General features: G+C 36.4%; 1 protein-coding gene across 3 annotated transcripts in view; it reads left to right on the top strand.

Annotated features, from left to right (window-relative positions):
- LRBA (LPS responsive beige-like anchor protein) overlaps positions 1–23,881 on the top strand; it is a 728,899-nt gene that overhangs the window by 1,313 nt on the left and 703,705 nt on the right. The gene's annotated exons all lie outside the window — the stretch shown is intronic.

Genomic DNA, 23,881 nt, shown 5'->3' with positions numbered 1-23,881 from the left:
GAAGTATTATGGAGGATTCCAGTGGAGGAGTTTTATTCTATAAATTTTTTTCCCCCTTGGGATGTATATCTAAGTGTGCATTTCGGATATTTTAAGTAAGTTCTTTTGGACTTGAGAAATAATGTCCTACCTACTCTTTCGAGTCTGCCTAAGTTATGTTTTGCCATAAATTTTGAACAGAAAATTCTTGTTCACAGGGCTGATGAAAGATTAATTTGCTGCAAAGTTAGCATTTATATTTAATCTTGACTAGTTTTATTTTTAGACATAATTAACAGAAGTCAAATTTTGGAAAGAATTTAGGGTTACATCTTGTGAATATTGAATGGCAATTTAAAAAGAGAATTGCAGCAGATATAGTATAATCTTTATTTCATTTGTGAATTCATGTCTATCAGCAAAGCATATTTGGTCATTGGAAGTTGCTGGTTATACTACTATGAGCTATGAATGTTATTTTTAAAATGTGGATATGCGATACTTCCCTTTTTCTCTAGTCTTAGAAATGGTTATCATTTCTAATGGGGACTTTTTAGATTTCTTTATTCTAATTTCTGTTGCCCATCAGTGTAAAATATAAAAAGTAAATTTGACCTTTAGATATTTCCTCTTCTTCCACCTATTCACCTGTGTTAGAAGGTAATAGATGGGAACAAATATGAATGTGCAATAGTTGAATAACTGTTTATTACCTTTCCCCTTTGCCTGTATTTTTTCAAGGTTAGGCTTGTTTTATTCAGGGCAGTTAATTATTTCCTTCACTAGAGCTTTACTAATGGACTGGTCACCTGTGGTACAACTTCTAGAATGAGAAAGTAGCTTGATGAAATTCACTTACCTATGGAATAAGAAAATTTTGAACAATTGGGTATTTCTCTACCAGTTTGTTGTGTTGGGAGTTTATATACAAATACTGACACACACGTACACATTTTTAAAAAATTATGTATATTATGGAAATGTTCAGGTGTACACAAAAATAGAACAGTTTAATGAACTCTGGTGTCTGTCATTCTGTTTCAACAGTTGTCAACATTTTGGGGATTTTGCGTCTATGTGGACTTTCAAAGTTTGTGAATCTGAAGGAGATAAATGGCAAATCTATGTATCCCTTTGTCTCCAAATAGACTTGAAAACTTTCCTTCTCAGTTTTTTTCTTTTTCTTTTTCTAAACCTCATGTATCTTGGATGTTAAGGAGAAATGTGTGGTAGTGATATAGTCCATCATTAGTTGTTTGTGTGTGAAACAACATTCCTCTGGCAGAAGGATTCCAACTCCTCTGTTCTTTAGAATGTCTTCTGTGGAGGTGGATGACCGAACATGAGTCACTTGCATTTTATCATTAAGGAAAATCCAAATTCTGTAGTAATAGTTCGTTCATATGCTGCCTAGAACTGTATGCCTGGTAGAGATTTTAAGGTGACTGGTTAAGTCTTTCATAGCTACATGTTTGCAGGTCAGTAGGTGTCTGGGTAGAAGGAGAGGGAAAATCTGTTCAATTACACTTCCTCTTCACCATCGTTCTCCTCTCCTGTAGGGCAGAGAAAGTTGCTGAGAGGATTAGATTAGTTCTTTTCCTTCCCTTCTCCCTTACAAAACTTTTCATGCTCCTACAGATATCCTTCCCTTCTCCCTTACAAAACTTTTCATGCTCCTACAGGGCCTTGGCCAGTCTTTTGAATCTTGGGAACTGAAAATATCGGGAATGTGGTAAACTAGTCCATTTCAGGGTTAGTACTGCTGCACTTAAGTATTTTCTAATCGATAGTTATCAGCCTTAGTCTCAATTCTACTCAAAGAAAGAAGTTACATTAACTAATAATGTGTGATTTAAAAAAAGTCACTACAGTTTACTATGTGCTAGGCAATGGGCCAGGTGCTTTACATATGTTTTTAAATTCTTCCCTCATTAAGTGTTTAATACATAGAGCTCATTATATAGTTAAGGAAACTGAGAGCCTGAAAGGTGAAGCAGATTGGTGATTCTTAGAATGACAACCCTTCTAGGAATACATCTGTCTCTTGAGTTGATGTAGAGTTGTTTGCTTCCCTAAGCAGATATTTATAGCTTAGGCATAGCTTTCCCCAGTGTAAGGACAGCAAAATCATTGGTCCTGCTAAATATGAATTGCTGAAACCTTGTTCAGTTTTCATATCTTCTTATTGACCATTCAAATAGCTTTCAAAAAAAAGTAAAAAAAAAAATTTTTTTCAGGTTATTCAGTTTTTTCACTCAGAATGTAGATGCAGAAAGTTGATTATTAAGTTTTTTTACAGTCAGTATATTGGATTAAAATGTCTAAAATTGTGAAAAATAGGATACAGACAAAAGAATGTGTGACATGTATAAGTAATGAAGTATTATAAACCCTTTGAAACTTCATTTAACTTAAAGAACCAGCATATTACCAGTATCACTGAATCCTCATGCATGCTCCTCCTTTATCCTTTCTTCATTGGATTTTTCATTAGTAAGTTTATTATATTTTATATTATACTATATATATGTATTTATTAATATATATATATATGCAGCTATCATAACTTTTTCCTACTTTTCAGGCATTTTATTAAAATAGTTTGTATGCTACCGATTCTCTCGTATTGGTTACATATTAGTTACTTTAAACCATAAAGTTTGTACTGTTAAAATTAAACAACCTCCCCTCCCTGAGAGCTGTCCAAGTAGTAAGAGGTTAAGTAGAGCCATATAACTTCAGAAGTCTTTCTTTACAAAGTGCTGCCTCCAACTTTGCTAATGTAGCTTTACCTTACACAGTTATAAATTTCCTTTTTTTTCAAAGATTTATTTATTATTTTATTATTTTATTTTTGGCTGCATTAGGGCTTAGTTAATGCGCGCGGGATCTTCCCTGAGGCATGTGGGATCTTTTGCTCTGGCATGCGGGCTCTTCGTTATGGTGCGCAGGCCTCTCTCTAGCTGTGTTGTGTGGGTTTTCTGTTCTCTAGTTGTGGCGTGCAGACTCCAGGGTGCATGGGCTCTGCAATTGTGGCGCACGGGTTCCAGAGCACGTGGGCTCTGTAGCTTGCGGCACACGGGCTCTAGTTGAGGGGCATGAGCTCAGTAGTTGTGGCAGGCAGGCTTAGTTGCCCCACGGCATGTGGGATCTTAGTTCGCTGACCAGGGATCGAACCCCCGTCCCCTGCATTGTAAGGCGGATTCTTTACCATTGGACTACCAGGGAAGTCCCTGTTATAAGTTTCTTTGGAATTTACCACCCTTCTTGTAATTTCTTTTGCAAATCTGTTTTATAGGTAAGTTTTGATTAATAGTACACCTGTGTATTCAAGTGTTTAAAACCTCTGGTCAACTTTTACATTTTTCTTGTTGCAATTTAAAACCATTTTTATTTTGTCTCCACCTGTATGCTAAAGTAATTTGTCAAACTTTTGGACCCAAATAATTATATTGGCATGTTTTCAGGAACTCACTGCTGAGTTTAAGGCTTCCACCAGGTATTTGTAGGTGTTCCATGCTATTTAATTCAAGAATAGTGTTTCCCGTGGGCTGGTGACAGATACATGTTTTCATGAAATTTTTTTCTTCAAAAAGTAACTGTACCATTTTAATTAAACTGTTAAAGCTTAGGGAGTTCCCTGGCAGTCTGGTGGTTAGGACTAGGCTCTTTCATTGCCATGGCCGGGGTTCAAACCCTGGTCAGGGAATTAAGATCCCACAAGCTGCACAGTGTGGCCAAAAAAAAAAGTTAAAGATTAGAAGATGGAATATAATTTTTCATTACTCATTACGTGGCATTGATACAGGTTCTGCAAGATATTAATGGTGCAAACTCTTAACACCTATAGAAGCTGAGCAGGTCATACAGAGGTTCTGTTTGTATTGACTGTGCAGAGACTATACTTGTGGGGCATCTGCTGTTCCATTTTAGCTGATTGTTGTCCTGCAGTAACATGAGCCCAGTGATGTGTGAACCTTTTGATTTTTTGGGAAGAACTGGAAATCTAGATTTAAAAAAAATAACATTTAAAATGTCAAATTAAAATATTAAAAAATACTGTGTGGGACATAAAATTGCAGGCAGTTTCTTTTCAGGCTTTTATATGAACATTTATTAGACAGGTAATCATTCATCATGTTTCTATTTTGATGTGTGTATCTAGAATTATTTCCTCCTTAATATCTGACATCATAATTTAAAGGTTAAGAGTAATCTATTCTAGTAACATGCTTGTTCGTGGGCTTCTCCTCCATATCAGTTTGTATTGATACTTCATGTTATAATAGAAAACTCAAACTGGTTTAAACACAATAAAAAGGATTTATAGGCTCATTTATCAGGAAGTCCAAAGGTAGGGCATGATTTACAGTAACAATAATATTAAAGACCAGTTTCTTTCTGTTGCTGTTTTCCTTTCTGTAATGTCAGCTTTAGTCCATTGCTGTTTCCCTCATGGTAATAGGACTGCTGCCACTGGTACTTGGGGACATATGTATTCTTGTTTAGAACCCTTGGGAGAGAGAGCCTCTCTGTCCTAACATTCTAAACAAGAGTCCTGATTGGACTGCTGAAGCAATGATTGTGGCCATTGAAATGTGCTGATTGGCTTAAGCAAACCAGGGCCAACTGCTGTACCTAAAAATGGGGTCAATTTCCTCTAAAGTACTTGGGCTGTATGGGGAGAGATGGATACACAAAGATCTGGGTAAGAAATTCACAGAGTGAATGGATGCTGGATAGGCAACCAGTGATGTCCACTACTGTCCTTTTCAAATGCATAATAATACAATAGTAATGTTAAAGATATTTGTGTAAAGAGAAAAAAAATCACTCTCTTAACTCCCTGTCGTGATCTTGAGCAAGTTTTTTAAAAAATTCTTTTATTTATTTAAAAAAATATTTATTTATTTTATTATTTATTTGGCTGCATCAGGTCTTAGTTGCGGTATGTTCGTTGCAGCATGTGGGATCTTTCGTTGTGGTGTGTGGGCTCTTCGTTGAGACGCGCAGGCTTCTCTCTAGTTGTGGCGTGTGGGCAGTAGTTGCGGTGCGCGGGGCACTCTAGTTGTGGCTCGTGGGCTCTAGAGCACGCAGGCTTAGTTGCCCTGTGGCATGTGGGATCTTATTTCCCCAACCAGGGTTAGAACCTGTGTCCCCTGCGTTGGAAGGTGGATTCTTAACCACTGGACCACCAGGGAAGTCTTTGAACAAGTTTTTTTTAACTTCTTTGTGCCTTGGTTTCCCCAGCTCTACAATGGGGAAACTATATTTTAGAAAGGATTAAGTGAGTAAATACTTGTAAAGCACTTAAAATAATGTGTGGCACCTTAAGTGAAATTATAACTATTTGCTATTATTGCAGTATTTGCAATTTTAGATAGTTACAGTCATCATATTCCAACCTTATAATTTTTTTGTTTCTATATAGTCATTATTAGCCTATTGGCTCTGCAATATACTACTTCATTCTTATTTTGGGGTTTATTTAATAGCCGTTGTCACTTTTAGAGGTGACTTGATTTTCAGCATCTTTATTGAGGTGTAATTTACATACCATAAAAGTCACTTGTTTTAAGTATATAATTCAGTGACTTTTAGTAAGTTTCCAGAGTTGTGCAAGCATTACCACAATCTAATTTTAGAACATTTACATCCTGTGTTCAAGACATTTTATAGTTTTAGCTCTTACATTTAGGCCTATGATCTATTATTATTTTTTTTTTGTGTGGTACGCGGGCCTCTCACTGTTGTGGCCTCTCCTGTTGCGGAGCATAGGCTCCGGACGTGCAGGCTCAGTGGCCATGGCTCATGGGCCCAGCTGCTCCATGGCATGTGGGATCTTCCCGCACCAGGGCACGAACCCGCGTCGCCTGCATCGGCAGGCGGACTGTCAACCACTGCGCCACCAGGGAAGCCCTCGCTTACTATTTTGAAGGTACTATTCTGTTTTCCTCTAGTCTCTTTTGTTGTTGTTAAAATTGTCACGGTTATCATTCTGATTTAACTTTACAGATAATCTGTCTCTGCTGTTGCTTTAAAATTTTTTCTTTGACTTTGGGGTTCTTTAGTTTCACCATAACTTGTCTAGGGGTGGCTGTGCTTCCTGAATCTGAAGATTCATGTTTTTCATTAGTTCTGGAGAATTCTCATGACTAATGCCTTTTCTTTATTTTATCTACTTGCATTTTGGAACTCGTAATACATGACATGTTGGTTATTTTTTTTCTTTCTATCATTCATGTCTCTTTTTTTTTTTAAAGATTTTTTTAATGGGGACCTATTTTTTTTTTAAGTCTTTATTGAATTTGTTACAATATTGCTTCTGTTACATGTTTTGGCTTTTTGGCCACAGGGCATATGGGATCTTAGCTCCCCGACCAGGGATTGAACCCACACCCCCTGCATTGGGACTGCCAGGGAAATCCCTCCTTCATGTCTCTTAATCTTTCATATTTTCAGTCTTTCCTGCGGCTAATATCTTTTCTTCTAGTTTATTGTTCATTTCTTTATCTCCATCTTTCCTTCTTCTTCCCTCCCTCCCTCCCTCCCTTCCTTCCTCAGTAGCCCAGCCAAAGACTAGTAATTTGTAATTTCCCTGTGCCAGTGGATGGATTTTTTTTGCGGGGGTGGCGGGACAGGTTGTGGGGAGGATCTGCTTTTTTACCTTTTGAGAGTCCCATGTTTATATGGAGATTTCATTCCTTGAGTGAGCACCACACTGTATTTTGTGTTTCTACATAGGCATTAAAATTTAAGTCTCTAGCTTACTAGCTTCCCCTTCTGAACCCCTTCAGCAATGGTAATAGCAGTTCAAATACTTCTTGTTTTCCTGTTTCTTCTTCATTTTGATCTCTTGGGATTGCCTTTTCTTTCTTGCAAGTTCAGCTCTGCACTGAAAAGTATTTTTTGTTATATTTAATATTTGTAGGTATTTGTGAAGTGATAGTTTTTAGGTTATCTTAGTCTACTCACTGTCTTGCTGGAACTATAAGGTATAACTATAAGGTATAACAAAGCAATTGGTATATAATAGCCAATGAATAAATTATAGTACCAATTTAGGCTACATTAGGCCACGGTTTTACCTATCTGGCAATAATTTGGAAGATTATTACCTTAGATAAGTCCAGATAATGGAGTTCTATTGTAGATCAATGAAGAAATTGTAGGTAAAGAAGATTTGTCATTTTTCATCTTCTTCAAATTCTTACCTTTATATGCAGGCAGATGAGCAGTTTTTATGTTAGAAAGCAACCCTATGTTTCCAAAACCAAACATAGATTCTTGGGAAATTTTGTATATGGATGTAGTGTTTTAAATTTTGGTATTTATATGAGTTTTCTGAGATTTTAGAATTATAGAATGTTGTGGGATGGTGAAAGGAATTCAGTTTTTTTCTTCCAACCCCTACCCACTTAAAACAAACAACTTAGAACAATACACTACCATTCTTTGAATCTTAATTCTTTGTAAGTTCTTAATCATTTAGCTGGAATGCTAATAACCTGCATAGAAATCTCATTTGTATTAACAGGGAACTTTATAATTTTACTATTTTTAATATTTTCATCTGCCCAGGGATGAACTTTTGAAATAAAATAGCAGTAAGCAAGGCAAATGATGACCATTTGTTTGTTATTATTTTTTAATGAGGTATAGTTGATTTATAATATTATATAAGTTTCAGGTGTACAACATAGTGATTCACAATTTTTAAAGGTCATACTACGTTTAAAGTTGTAAAATATTGGCTGTATTCCCTGTGTTGTGCAGTATATCCTTATAGCTTATTTTATACCTAATAGTTTGTACCTCTTAATCTTTTACCCCTATATTGCCCCTCTTCCCTTCCCTCTCTCCACTGGTAACCACTAGTTTGTTCTCTATATCTGTGAGTCTGCTTCTTTTTTTGTTATATTCACTTGTTTGTTGTTTTTGTTTTTGGCTGCATCGGGTCTTAGTTGCAGCACGTGGGATCTTCATTGAGGCATGCTGGATCTTTCATTGTAGTGCGCAGGCTTTCGTTGCAGTGTGCAGGCTCTTCGTTTCAGGGCAAGGGCTTCTCTAGTTGCGGTACAGGCTTCTCTCTCTAGTTGTGGTGTGCCGGCTCAGTAGTTGTGGCGCATGGGTTCTCTAGTTGTGGTGCATGGGCTCAGGAGTTGCAGCTTGCAGGCTTAGTTGCCCCTTAACATGTGGGATCTTAGTTCCCTGACCAGGGATCGAACCCACATCCCCTGCATTGGAAGGTGGATTCTTAACCCCTGGACCACCAGGGAAGTCCCCTGTTGTATTTTTTAGTTTCCACATATAAGTGATATCATACAATATTTGTCTTTCTTTAATGTTTTTCACTAAGCATATTACCCTCTAAGTCCATCCATGTTGTTGCAAATGGCAAAATTTCATTATTTTTTATGGTGGAGTAGTATTCCATTGTGTGTGTGTGTGTGTGTGTGTGTGTATCACATCTTCTTTATCCATTTATCTATCAATGGACACTTAGGTTGCTTCCATATCTTGGCTATTGTAAATAATGCTGCCATGAATATTGCGCTTCATATATCTTTTCAGATTAGTGTTTTCGTTTTCTTTGCATATATACCCAGGAGTAGAATTGCTGGATCGTATGTTGTTTCTATTTTTAGCTTTTTGAGAAACCTCCATACTGTTTTCCACTGTGGCTGCACCAATTTGCATTCCCACCAGCAGTGTGTAGAGTTCCCTTATCTCCACATCCTCACCAGCATTTGTTATTTGTGGACCCATTTGTTAATCTCTTAGGAGCTACACTTAAATTGACAAGATGGCTTTTGACGTAAAAATTTTTAGAGCCATTTCTATTTGTCGGGACTATTTTGCTGATTTATTTAACTTAACTGTTTGAAATAAAGAAAATTCCTCGGTTTAGTCAAGTTCAAAATTCAGCATATCATATAGTTCAGATATTTTTCTAGTTTATATTATTAGACATTGACTTTTATTTTGTGGTGCTAAATATGCTGTGCATGAACAGTTATATGGAATTATGCAAGTGGTGCTCCAGAAGGAAAGATTGAAATTAATGCTTTGTCCTGTGATCCATATATAATAGGGATGAAACTGGATCTAAATCAGGCTGTGTGACTGAGTCTGTTGATTACATGTAGGCAACATAAGTGTTTTTTACAAGTCTTATCTCATTTAATCTACACAACTCTTTGAGGTAGTACTTTATTAAACTTGTTTTATAATAAGGAAGTAGGATTGGAGAGGTTAAAGATGCTCAAGTCCCATAGTTAGTAAGATGGGATTTGGACCCAGGTTGTTTGAGCCTGAATCCTGTACACTGTATTATACTGTGTGACTATTAATTTAAGGTGGGTGCTCATATTAGAATTGTAGAAAATGGCCACTTAACTAAATTTCTCAAGAATTGTATTTATTGAAAAACTAGTTCATGATAATTAGAAACATAGTAAACAATGATAAGCTTTGAGAAAATGAATTATCTTAAAATTTTATCATTGATTTAACAGTGCATACTTTGATATTTTTACATCAGTTTCCCTGTGTTTCAAATGGTACGTGGTTACTCGTATATGTTTAAGATATCCACCAATCAATTATCTTCTATTCTGATAATCAGGGAAAAAATGAAATGACCAACTCTTTAATATTTAGGGACTAATCATACATCTTATTTGTGATTGATAAATATTATTCTTAATCTGTATTACTTGTGGTTTGTTCTTGGTTTTGTTATATAGTACCTTAGCCTGAGGGCAGAAGTATGGAAGAAAAGAAAAATTAAATTAGTAATTTTCTACTTGTCATTATAGTATCTCTTGAAAAGATTTGGAAAAAGTTTAACATTAAATCAAATAGTTAAAATGAAAAATTTTGGCATATGTTTGGGAGTTTCATTTATTCTAAATTCTCATTGCTATGGAATGGAATTTTTTTCTTTTTTTAACTGGTACTTTTTTGGTTAATTTTTATTGGAGTACGGTTGCTTTACAATGTTTTGTTAGTTTCTGTTGTACAGCAAAGTGAATCAGCTATAGGTATACATATATCCCCTCTTTTTTGGACTTCCTTCCCATTTAGGTCACCACAGAGCATTGAGTAGAGTTCCCTGAGCTGTACAGAGGTTCTCATTAGTTATCTATTTTATACATGGTATCAATAGTGTGTGTATGTCAATCCCAATCTCCCAGTTCATCCCACCCACCCCCCTTCTCCCCCATGGTGTCCATACATTTGTTCTCTACGTCTGTGTCTCTATTTCTGCTTTGCAAATAAGATCATCTATACCATTTTTCTAGATTCCACATGTATGCGTTAATATATTTGTTTTTCTCTTTCTGGCTTATTTCACTCTGTATGACAGTCTCTAGGTCCATCTGTGTCTCTCCAGGTGACCCAATTTTGATCCCTTTTATGGCTGAATAATATTCCATTGTATATATGTACCACATCTTCTTTATCCATTCGTCTGTTGATGGACATTTAGGTTGCTTCTGTGTCCTGGCTATTGTAAATAGTGCTGCAATGAACATTAGGGTACATGTGTTTTTTGAATTAAGGTTTTCTCTGGTTATATGCCCTTTAGTGGGATTGCTGGGTCATGTAGTAGTTCAGGTTTTAGTTTTTTAAGGAATGAAATGGAATGTTGACTTCACTTGTGAAATTTTTGAATACTGAGAGGATGTCCTAATTAATTATAATTGATACTTAAATTTGAAATGACAATTTTAATGGATCCTTTTTTTTTGTTGATCATTGTTGCCTCTGGATATTTATCTTCTGAATCACATGGGGATACTTTTCCATCTTCCTTCTTCTCTACCTTGCTCACACAAGACCCAGATTTCCTTTTTGACACTGAGACTACTGCTTAAGACTCTTCCCACTTCATAGAAAACCAGTGTTTTCTTACTCTCTTCTGAACCTAATTGGGGTCTTCTAGAGCTCTGCTCTGGCTGCTATACGTGATGCTGAAATGGGAAGGAAAAAAATGACTACTTCCATTATCTAAATTTTCCCCACAGAATCTATGAGATAATAGCTAGTATTTATTGAGTGTTTCTGTGACCTACTAAGTAGTACTTCTTTGTCCTTATTCTACTCTGGTTTAGACCATTCTGGATGCAGGGGCCCCTTTACTCTTGTTTTTCTCTCTGCCTAGAATGATCTCCTTTCAGTCATCTAATAATATATATCAATAAACAATATACTATAATATAAATATAAATTATAATTTTTATACCTTGAACTTCTGTTTGATTTTTTCATATTCATATTTTTATAGTTTCTTTTCCTTAGTCATACTTCTAATATCTCTTTTATTTCCTTAAACATTAACATTTTAATATTGTGTATGTGATCATTTTTATTTTTTTCAGTGTTTGGAGTCTGTTTCTGTAAAGCTTGTTCTGGTTCTTGGGGGTTTGTTTCTTCATTATTTTGTGATATTTAAAAAAAATGAGCTTTTGTACTATGGATTATTATTATTATTTTAAAATGTGGTTGTACTTGGAGATGAGGCCTTTTAAAATATTTATTTATGCCGGGTCTTAGTTGCAACAGGTGGGCTCCTTAGTTGTGGCTCCAAGGCTCCTTAGTTGTGGCATGCAAACTCAGTTGTGGCACGCATGTGGGATCTAGTTCCCTGACCAGGGATCGAACCCGGGCCTCCTGCACTGGGAGTGCGGAGTCTTATCCACTGCGCCACCAGGGAAGTCCCTGTTCTATGGATTATTATTTTTGAGTATAGTTTGAGGTCTGGTTTAAAGTGCACTCCTCCTGGTGGTTTGGTGTTTGCTTCTGTCATGCTCCAGTGTCTTCAATTCTGAACCTCTTGAAACTAAATTTTTAGTTTGAGTTTTGTTAGACCTCACAGGTAGTATGAGTTCTGGTCCCAAATTGGAGTGAGAGGAGAGAGACTTCTTTGTTTCTCTTCTACTCAGGTTGAGACTGCCAAGTATGTCCACTTGCTTATGATGAGCGTGTCCTGTCCCTGTTACCACACCCGTTCACCCACCGACAGTGTTGCCCTTCAGATTCCCCACATTCTTTAGGCCCTAAGCTTTTATCCTTCTCCCCCTTAGCAGTCCCTTAAGACTCAAATTCTAAACCACTAGAGATTGGTGGATGTTCCCAGGGCAGATACTGGCCTCAGCGCTCGCTGAAACTCGGTTGTTTTTTGCCTCCAAAGATTTTCCTTGGTTTCTCTCTAGTTCAGCCGTTCATGAAAATTTTTTTGTTTGTTTGTTTAACAATCAGTATTTTAAGGAATTCTGAACAAGTGTTTTTCTGGACACCTAAGTCTTCTGTATTGCCAGAAATGAATCTGATTTCTTCCTCAGTTATCTATATGACTCTCTCCCTCATTCCCTTAAGGTCTCTTTTCAGATGTTACCTTATTAGAGAACCTTTACCTACTACCAAACGGGTACCCTCATTGTCACTCTTTATCTCCTATATCCTGCTTTATTTTTATAGTATTTATCTCCATCAGATATTTTATTTTGTTTTTCCTTATATTAGAATATAAGTTCCATTTTTTGGCTTGTTTACCACTTTATTGCCAGTACTTAGAATAATGCCTGACACATAGTTGGTGCTCAGTAAATATTTGTTGGATGAATGAATGTGCTTAATGCTTTAAATGATTATTTCTTTTAATCCTCATGGTAACTCTGTGAGGTAGGTGATATTATCATCTCCATTTTAAAGGTGTGAGGAGTCTTAGGCTTGCAGAGTTAATTAAGTTGCCCAAGGTCACACAGTAAATGGCAGAGGAGATAGAAGTTGAACCCCAGGCAGTTCAGCTTCAGAGCAACCTGTTCTAACCAGTGTGCTTCGGTGGTCATAGTGAAGTTGGTTCTTTAGCAGGTTTGTATAACACTGGTATAATTCTAGAATTCAGCTATACTTTGTATTCTGTTTTTTCTTTGGGAAAATATTTTCTAGATTTCACATAATTGATTTTCAAATAAAAACTTGGACCCTAATATGTAACTTGGAAAGCTTACGCAGTACAGCGGTCCCCCCTTATTTTCAGGGTTACGTTCCAAGACTGCAATGGATACCTGAAACCGTGGATAGTACCAAACCTTATTTACACTATGTTGTTTCCTATACATACATACCTGTGATGTACTTTAATTTATAAATTAGGCACAGTAAGAGATTAACAACAATAACATAATAAAATGGAACAATTGTAACAATATACTGTAATAAAAGTTTTGTGAATGTGGTCTCTCACTCTCAAAATATCTTGTACAGGCAGACTTTGTTTTATTACACTTCATAGATACTGCATTTTTTAGAAATTGAAGGTTTGTGTCAACCTTGCATTGAGCAAGTCTATTGGTGCCATTTTTCCAAAAGCATTTGCTCAGTTCATGTTTCTGTGTCACATTTTGGTAATTTGCACAGTATTGCAAACTTTTTTATTGTATTTATTATGGTGATCTGTGATCAGTGATCTTTGATGTTACTTCTGTAGTTGTTTTGGCGTGTTTTAGCAATAAAGTATTTTTAAATTAAAGTATGTACTTTTTTTTAGACATAATGCTATTATTGCACGCTTAACAAACTGTAGTATAGTGTAAACATAACTTTTATATGTACTGGAAAAGCAAAAAATTCTTGCGACTCACTTTATTGCAGTATTTATTTTGGTGGTCTGGAACCGAATCTACAGCATCTCCTAGTTATGGCTGTACAAATTTAATGCTTTTTCCATCTTAACTAAGCACTTAACACGTACTGTGGTCATAACTTTTGCAGTTTGAGGTGTGACTGCAAAACAAGCATGGCTCTTTTTTTTCCTTCTTTGCAATTTCGTGGATAGAAGATTTGTTCTTACCATAGATCTTAGCAACCTTCAGCATGTGATTTTTTTTCTTTCCTTATTAAGTCGAGGACTTTCACCTTTTTGCTTAAAGTAAGCATTTTACAGCTTCTCTTTGGAATACCCAAATTGCCAGCATCACTACTCTTGCACTTTGGGGCCATTATTAAGTAAAATAAGGGTTACTTGAACACAAGCACTGATACCTCAACAGTCGATCTGATAACCTAGATGGCTATTAAGTGACTAAAATAGTGGGATATGCTGGACAAAGGAGTGATTCGTGTCCTGGGTGGAATGGAGCGGGATGGCTCGAGATTTCATCACTCTACTTAGAATGGCATGTAACTTAAAACTTATGAATTGTTTATTTCTAGAATTTTCCATTTAATATTTTTGGACCATGGTTGACCTAGGGTAACTGAAACTGTGGAAAGTGAAACCATGGATAAAGGGGGAGCTACTGTATTTAAATCTGATAACTTTTTCCTCTTCTAATTTCATTTCTTTCATTCAATTTTTTTAAAAAAATTTATTTTTAAAATAACTATTAGGCTGCTGTCTCTTAAGACATTGTAAAGATTCTGGTGAGGTTATGCTGTGTTGCCTCTATTTCCTACAGTTATTTTATACAGTAGTTCAAATATATAATTTATAATAATCAATTTTAGTTACAGGCAAGTAACCTAATTAGTAGATAGGAAAACAGAAGCTGATGATTCCCTCCGAAGGTTATCAAACAAACCTGTATTTCCTTTTGAAGTCCTCATTTCAATGCTATCACTTTCCCTTTACCAGAAACTTGACTTAACCTTGACTTGCCTTCCTTCCTCATTCCCACAATCAGTGTGACACCAAATAGTCTACTCTTAATTTCAACCCCAGGTATCTCTTGCTAGTATTATTTTAAGGCCTTTCAAACTGTTCTTTTCCTCTGCCATGCCATTCCACAGCACAGTCTATGAAGCCCCAGCTCCTCCTGCACTTTCTTTCCTCTCTCATCATGTTCGCTCTATATACCATATTCAAGCCATACTGAACTTTTTCTTATTCTTTTAATAGGTCTTGCCTTTACAACCTCTGTGCTTTTCTTTCAACTCTTCTCTCTACTTGGATGCTTTTTTCCTTTTCTGCCTGTCATAGTCATGCTCATACGTTAAGACAGCTTAGATATCATCTTCTCTAAGAATCCCAACTCTTTGCCCAACTCTGAGACAGATGTTGTTCTCTGTCCATTCCACGACAGAACTTTTTTCATAACTTATAGCATTTACTTAGCTCCATTATAATTATATGTTTGTATATTTCTTCCACTAGACTATGAGCTTGAAGCCAGAGATTATACCTTTATTATCTTCTTTTTTAAAGTCAGGTTTATTAAGGTAGAATATACATAGAATAAATTCATTGCTTTTAGGTGTAGAGTTTGATGTACGTTGTCCTGTAACCATCATCATAGTTGAGATGTAGGATACTTTTATCACCCCACAAAGGTCTCTTCTGCCCCTGACTGCATCAGGCCTCTCTGCCTCATTCCCAAACCCTGACAAACACTCATCTGATTTCTGTCCCTATCATTTTGTCTTTTCCAGAATGTCAAATAAAAATGAAATCATGCAATGGGTAGCCTTTTGTGACTAGCTTCTCATACCTAGCATATTGTGTTTGAGAGTCTTTCATGTTTTTGCATATATTAATAGTTTGTTTCTTTTTATTGCTGAGCTGTATTCTATTTTATGGATGTGCCACAATTTGTTTATCCAACTACCGTGTGGTTTCCACCTGGCTATTATGGCTAAAGCTGCCTCCAAACATTCGTGTACTAGTCTCTGTGGGGACATATTTTCATTTTTCCTGGATAAATAGCTAAGAGTACGCTTGCTGGCTCATATAGTAAATGCATTTTAAATGTATAAGAAATTGCCAAACTGTTTTCCAAAGTAGCTGTGCTGTTTTGCCTTCCCACCAGTAATGTTGAGTTCTAGTTCTCCATTCTTGACAACACTTGGTATTGTCATTGTTTTTCATTTTAGACATTCTAGTAAGTTTGTAGAGGTGTTTTGTTGTGGTTCTTCATTATTTTTAAACGTGTAATATTTAACATAGTTTCTGGCATATTCAAGATGGAATAACAAAATATTTATTATCTTAGACCAGGCAAGTGTCTTACAGTATTTTATGCTGCTGTTCATCTTAAGCTGTATCACTTTAAGCGAAATCATCTTTAAGCTACAATGGCTTGAATTAAGTCGTAAGAATAAGAATCATACTCAGTTCTTTCTGTGGTTGAAGTGATGTTCTCTGCAAGCTCTAACATATGTATTCAGAAAGAATTAAAACCCACCAAAATTTGTTGGTAACGTTGTTTAATCCTCTTGTGGGATGTGAATTTAGTCAGTCAGTTACTTAAAATAGTCTCTAATTTTTCCCTTCTAGGTTCTATTCTTCAGATGATTGTCCTTTGATTTTTCATTTCTGGTTCTTGACAATTTCTCCCCTTCTTAATTAGCCTTAATGTATTGTTTTGTTTCGAGCTAGAGGCATACTTAGGAGATATTGCATATTCAATTCCAGACTATCACAATAAAGTGAATATCACAATAAAGTGAGTCACACAAATTTTTTGGTTTCCCAGTACATATAAAAGTTATATTTACACTGTAGTCTATTAGGTATGCAGTACTATTATATCTAAAAATAAAATGTACATACCTTAATTTAAAAATATTGATAAAACATGCCAAAACAATTACAATAGTAACATCAAAGATCACTGATCATATATCACTGTAATAAATGTGATAATAATGAGATACCTGGAAGAGTTTCTGGCCCTAGAAGAGTTTTCTGAACCTTGACTGGGGTGAATGGACTGAGGACTTTGCTGCTGTGAGGGTGATCCCTGCCAGGCACCAGAGATGGCAGAAGCCTCAAATGGGACAGCTCCATTTTTGAAAATGACAGCCAGGAGCAACAATGGAGGGGCAGTGATTTAGAAGGAATCTAAGTCCCTGAGTGACCGTGAGGAGCAGAGTTGCACTGCTGACCTATACCTTTTACACTATTAGAGGCAAGAGAAATAAACTTTTTGTTCATTAGGCCATTGCAAAAACAAACACACACACACACACACACACACACACACACACACACACACACATAAAATAATAATGAGAAAGTTTGCAGTATTGTGAGAATTACCAAAATGTGACACAGAGACATGAACTGAGCAGATGCTGTTAGAAAAATGGCACTGATAGACTTGCTTGGTGCAGGGCTGCCATAGACCTTCAATTTGTAAAAAATGCAGTATCTGCAAAGCGCAATAAAGTGCATACAATAAAATGAGATATGCCTGTATTTGCATATGTTAGCATGTTACAGAACCTGTTATAGCCTGTCAGAGCATGGAAGGAACCTTAGAAATAACACTCTAATCCTCTCAGTTTTTAGGTGAGGAAATTGAGGATCAGAGACATGTCCAAGGTAGGCCAGCTGGTTAGGACCAGAACTGGTTCTGGAACCCAAGTTTCCTAAATTCTCATACATTTCTCTTTTTACTTAGATATTAATGGCTTTCAATTTAGTGAATCAAGTGTTATAATTCCTTTTTCATTTGAGGCAATTTTTTTTTTTTTTTTTGGCCGCGTGTCATGTGGGATTTTCTTTGACCCGGGTTCGAACCCTGCAGTGGAGGCACAGAGTCTTAACCACTGGACTGCCAAGGAAGTCCTGAGGCAAAAGTTTTGAATTTTTCTCTTGCCTTTCTCTTTCTTCAAATTTACTGACACTCAAATAAAAAGCTCAATCTGATTATAGTTGTTTATATGTAGTTTCTAATTGATTATGTTTCTGGAGACCAGTGGTCCATAATAGAATTAGTATTTTTCTACTATGACCTTAGAGACAAATTGAGGAACTAGGATTTTGTCAATTAAGATGTGAGAAAGGAAACTAGCATTTTTTGAGGTCCATGTACTTTAGAATGTATTTTTATACTTAGAGTTATTACTTTTAGATACTTGCCTTAACCCTGGAGGATTGGAATAATGTATCTGCACAGTGATCTTAAAGTATATTTATTAGTATATACCAACGTTTTCTGGATTACACAGTACCATTTTAAGTATGTTATGACACTTCTTGAGAGTCTTTTCTTAATTTATTCTGACTTGTTAGGTAATTAAACAAGGTTTAGGGTAATTTTGATATATACGTGTGTATATTTTTTTTATGGTTACTAGCATGGCAGAAATGGAATTTCTTCAGGATCTAGTATATTGGAGCTAGAGTAAAATACACAAGTATTTACATAAACAGCATAATTACAGGTATTTTATTTTTTTATTTTTAAAAATTCATTTAATTTTTGTCTGCTTTCGGTCTTTGCTGCACGTGGGCTTTCTTTAGTTGCAGTGAGCGGGGGCTACTCTTCGTTGCGGTGTGAGGGCTTCTCATTGCGGTGGCTTCTCTTGTCGCGGAGCATGGGCTCTAGGCACGCGGGCTTCAGTAGTTGTGGCATGAGGGCTCTGTAGTTGTGGCACACGGGCTCTAGAGCTCAGGCTTAGTAGTTGTGGTGCATGGGCTTAGTTGCTCTGCGGCATGTGGGATCTTCCCAGACCAGGGATTGAACCGTGTCCCCTGCATTGGCTGGTGGATTCTCAACCACTGCACCACCAGGGAAGCCCCAAGGTTTTAAAATTCAGTTGTATTTTTGTCTTTTTTTCCTTGAATACTTGTCATTGAATAATATAAGAATCTTAACTTGTAGAGTTTTCTCTAAATTCTATTCTCTGATTTTGTCTTTTGTGTATTACTGCAATGGTGTTTTTCTTTTCCCTTTAACCATCCTATTGTCTGCTTTCTTTTTTTCCTCCCCTGTTCTCTCTTTTCCCCTCCCCTTTTTTGGTCTCAGTTAAGCTTATTTATGATCCTGGGCAAGAAAATTTACTCCTCTAATTCTTAATTTTCTCATATGTAAAATAGGACTGATTCTGTCTATCTCATAGGGGTTGTTATGTATTAAAATCCCTACTAGGCACTTAACGCTAGTTGCCCATTTTTTTCCTGCCCACAATTTAAAAACATTTAACAAAAACTCACTTTTTGGGGTTTAAAATTTTACCTATTGGCAATCAATAAAAATAAAACAAATTTACCATGGAAAATTTCAAACGTATATAAAAGCATGAGAGAACTGCTATGCACCCATCAGGCAGCTTCAGTTATTATCAACAGTGTTTCATTTATTGTTATTTTAACTAATGATATATGGCTTCTATATTTTTGTTTTCTTTAGCTCTCTATAATTTGTTCCTTGGTTTTAATTATGATTACTAACTTTTTAAAAATTTTATCTATCTATCTATCTATGTTTGTGTTGGGTCTTTGTTGCTGCACGCAGGCTTTCTCTAGTTGCCGAGAGCAAGGGCTACTCTTTGTTGCGGTGAGCGGGCTTCTCATTGCGGTGGCTTCTCTTGTTGCAGAGCATGGGCTCTAGGTGTGCAGGCTTCAGCAGTTGCAGCATGCGGCTCAGCAGTTGCGGCACACAGGCCCTAGAGTGTGCAGGCTTCTGTAGTTGTGGCTCACAGGCTTAGTTGCTCCCCGGCATGTAGTATCTTCCCAGACCAGGGATTGAAGCCGTGTCCCCTGCATTGGCAGGCGGATTCTTAACCACTGTGCCACCAGGGAAGACCACGATTTCTAATCTTTGGGGAGCAATTTTCTAGGAACTTAATGTCTGCTGCCAAAGTTTATAAAAAATTGATGAGATAGTATCCGTGGTATGTTGAATGTGGTAGTACTGTGTTCAGTAACAGGATCCAGTGTGTGCTGTACTCTTGTGTTTTGAGAGCAGTGGTATTTTGCTTCTTTGTCTCTCCAAATGATTATATGTTTAAAATTGTCTAGGGTCACCACGTGTCTATACATGGGGCTTGACTTTATTTTTTTCTTCTGTATTTGAGATAGAAGTCTAATAATCTAATTTAAGATAACAGATGCTGCTTTGGGTTTGGTATTATAGGGACAGTTTTCAGTAAGGTGAGTGAACTTGTTGAATTGGCGTTTGTCCTACATGGTAGAGATTTATATGCATACTCTCCTAAGTACCTTATCATTAGTAAGCTTGAATGTATTAGCACAGTTTCTCTAATATCAGTATTGGTGTATTTTTGTTTTAACTCTTGTCATTACTGGAGTGGGGGTAAAATATTCTTATTGCAGATTATTGTCCACTGCAGTCCCAAGAGCCTCTAATCATTGGGACTGTTGTATAATTTTAAGTTCTTTCTGTCTGGAAATGCCAATTTGCTGACATGGATGAGGCAAACCTGTCCCGTATAAATCTGAAGACATGAAAACTTGCTGTGGAACAAAATTTTAAGAATATTTTTGCCTAAGGCAAGTCAAATTTTGACTCTTAATAATAATGTTTTCAGCTAGCTTCTCTGCTCTCTAGCCCCACAGGGTATATTGTTAGTTGACTGGTACATCCTATTATTTTTTCTTCCTTTAGAGGAAGGTGCAAATTTCCACAGATATCCTTTTCTTTTCCTCTACCTATGGCAAGTAGAACCGTCATTCCCTTTTCTCTCCTTGGGCTGCCTCCTCTTCTCCTTGAAACCTGTATTCTGTTGTTTTCAAATTGGAAACTTGTATTCCTTAGAGTTTGAGTCAAACCTAGTTGGAGGTGGTATTTCCTAAGTATGAAGTGTTATTTGGTGTTTTTTTTGTTTGTTTGTTTTTTTGTTTTTTTTTGTGGTACGCGGGCCTCTCACTGTTGTGGCCTCTCCCGTTGCGGAGCACAGGCTCCAGACGCGCAGGCTCAGCGGCCATGGCTCATGAGCCCAGCCGCTCCGCGGCACGTGGGATCCTCCCGGACCGGGGCACGAACCCGTGTCCCCTGCATCGGCAGGCGGACTCTCAACCACTGCGCCACCAGGGAAGCCCTATTTGGTGTTTTTTACCATTAACCTCCTCATACATGATTTTGGAATTTCTTTTAGGGCTCCATCTTGTTTTCTAGTTAGAAAAAAAAAAGCCCACAAAAAACAAACCCAAAACACAAAATGACTTGTGTTTCTCCTCATTGCATTTATAATTACCTTTGAAGTAAATTTGAAATAGTGGAACATTTCCTTTGATATCTTTTATCTTATATTAAATTTAACCCAGTTTAGTTCTTTTTAAAATACAACTTTTAGATCCTGGCTACCTGAAAGCACTATTAATAGACTACTCAGTTCCACGTTGCATATAGGTAAATATGCCTGTGTGACTGTAAAGAGTATGCTTTTATACATTTAAAATGTACTCAGTTATAAAATTTATATATTCAGTATACAGTGTACTGGAGAAAATTTGGTGTTGGTTTAGTAATTGGATTAGTGAAGAGTCATTTGGACTTTTAGATGTCACTCTTGAGTATCATTTTCTTCCCCAACAGGAGGATGTAAAAATATGTCCATTAAAATTATGTGAATTCTGGATTTCAACATGTATAGATTAAATTTTTGTCTTGGCTAAAATGCTAAATAAAAACACTTTAAAGTATGATTTACATTGACCCAACTAACATAAAGTAGTTACTTTGATTTTATTAGTTCCATAGTAGAGCTTATCTCACAGGATTTATTTTGGAAGTAAATAAGTTTGTTTAAAAAAATCCTTTAGGGCTTCCCTGGTGGCGCAGTGGTTGAGAGTCCACCTGCCGATGCAGGGGACACAGGTTCGTGCCCCGGTCTGGGAAGATCCCACGTGCTGTGGAGCGGCTGGGCCTGTGAGCCATGGCTGCTGAGCCTGCGCGTCCGGAGCCTGTGCTCCACAACGGGAGAGGCCACAACAGTGAGAGGCCTGCGTACCGCAAAAAAAAAAAAAAAAAAATCCTTTAGTTTAAAACTTAAGCTTTTTTAGACTTATTAAACATAAGATTACTCTCTGATGAGTAAGATAGCTAGGTACACAAATGAATGTTAGAGAATTTGATGCTGCTAGCAAGAATGGTTTTGTAATTTGTACACTGTAGTTATGCTACCACTTTTTTGATTTCATTTACTTCTTTTCTTCTCTATTTCTTTCTTCCATGTTAAAATGTGAGTATATTAAAATAAAAGCCAAAGCCTCTCTTTTTGTTTGCCTGTCTCCCTGTTACACACACAGACACACACACAAACAGAGACACACACAATTTGAAATTTCTTTAGGAAATCAAAGCACAATAAAGAAGAAAGTGTTTATGTTAGCATATGAAGAAAGGTTAGTGTTTAGGGTGAAGATTTATAGCAGATTATCATTTTAAGTTTTTAGTGGAAGATGGTATGTCAGTTAAGAAATTGTGTATTTATTTTGGAATATTAGATAACATAGCAAATCCTAACTATTAAATCATTTAGATTGCAAAAATTTTCTTATATATGACATATATTTCTCTCTTACTGAATGTTAACAGGTTGTATGTAATGAGCTAGTTTTATTGGCAGTTTCTTTGTGGTTCACTTTCGTTATCTTATGATTCAGGAAAGTTTGAGCTGCCTTTGAGCTATGTAAGGGAGCAATATAGGAAATGAGGCTTATGACTTGCGTTAAGATGTCTTCTCCAGAGGCTGGAAAGAGCATGGCATAATAGGACTAAATAAATATTTGTTAAATAAATGAATAAATAATGCATGCATAAATGAAAACTTTTCAGGAGTAGAGAGATGGACATGGCCATCCATCGTTTCTTTTTCTTGTGAGTATCTTGAGTATTCAGATGACTAGTCTGTAATTCTTACCCATCAGCCATTTGTAGCCTTTTGAGAATCCTAGCTACAGATTTGAGAATACAAAGAACCATCATCTGGGTGAGGGTCCTGGGGAAAAAATTCCTACATGCCTGCAGTTTGCTTATGGCAGTATTTCAGCACAAAATAATCAGGAACTTTTGCTTTATGGAATATTTATATATCACCCAGATAAGATAATTTCAAATACTTTAATACATTGTATTTATTATATTTTTAATTGAAGTATAGTTGATATACTAATACACTTTATTTTAAACAAATTTTGTGCCATGGAGAGAGAACTGGTTTTAAACCTAATTCTTCCACTTCCAAGCTAGATATGACCTCATCCTAATCACTTAATCACTCTTTACCTCCTCATTTACAAATAATTTAACCTTATTGGAAAGAATTCACTTATTAGCTTGAATAATTGTTGTACAGTTTTGGTAACATAATGATGCTCTTGAGAGCTGTTGAGTTAAGTAGTATAATTTACCCTTTTGCTGAATATATGGAGATTATTAGATTTTGAGATCGTTAGTCTGATTTTTATAGGATTTTTTTTTACTTATTAATGTTGGATTATCAACTATTATTTTCTTTTTTCCCTAATTTAAAAAATTGTGTTGGGACTTCCCTGGGGGCGAAGTGGTTAAGACTCTGTGCTTCCAATGCGGGGGGCCCGGGTTTGAGCCCTGGTCAGGGAACTAGAACCCATCTGCGTGCCACAATTAAGAGTTCAAATGCCACAGCTAAGGAGCCCATGTGCTGCAACTGAGCTGGAGAGCCACAACTAAGGAGGCTGTGTGCCACAACTAAGGAGCCCACCTGCTACAACTAAGACCCAGTGCAACCAACCAAATAAATAAATAAATATTAAAAAATTTTTAAATCAAAGTTAAATTTGTTGAATAATTGAAGTTGATAATTGTATTTTGGTTATGGCATTAAGGGCTAAACTGCCAATATACTCAACTTATTTTCAAATGTCCGAAAGAAACTGTGTTTACGTATATATAGAGAGAAGCAAGCAATGAGAAAGCAAATGAGATGGATTATTGATAATAATTGAATCTAGAAAAAGGATATGAAGATGTTCTTGCAACTTTTAAGTTTGCAATTATTAACAAATAAAAATTGTTTTAAAAGTCAGTGATAATAGGGGGAAGGGTAAGCTGTGACAAAGCGCGAGAGAGGCATGGACATATATACACCACGAAACATAAGGTAGATAGCTAGTGGGAAGCAGCCTCATAGCACAGGGAGGGAGATCAGCTCCGTGCTTTGT

Source organism: Orcinus orca, chromosome 4, assembly GCF_937001465.1.
Source record: "Orcinus orca chromosome 4, mOrcOrc1.1, whole genome shotgun sequence".
NCBI lineage: Eukaryota > Metazoa > Chordata > Mammalia > Artiodactyla > Delphinidae > Orcinus > Orcinus orca.
This window is presented reverse-complemented; position numbering and strand designations above follow the sequence as displayed.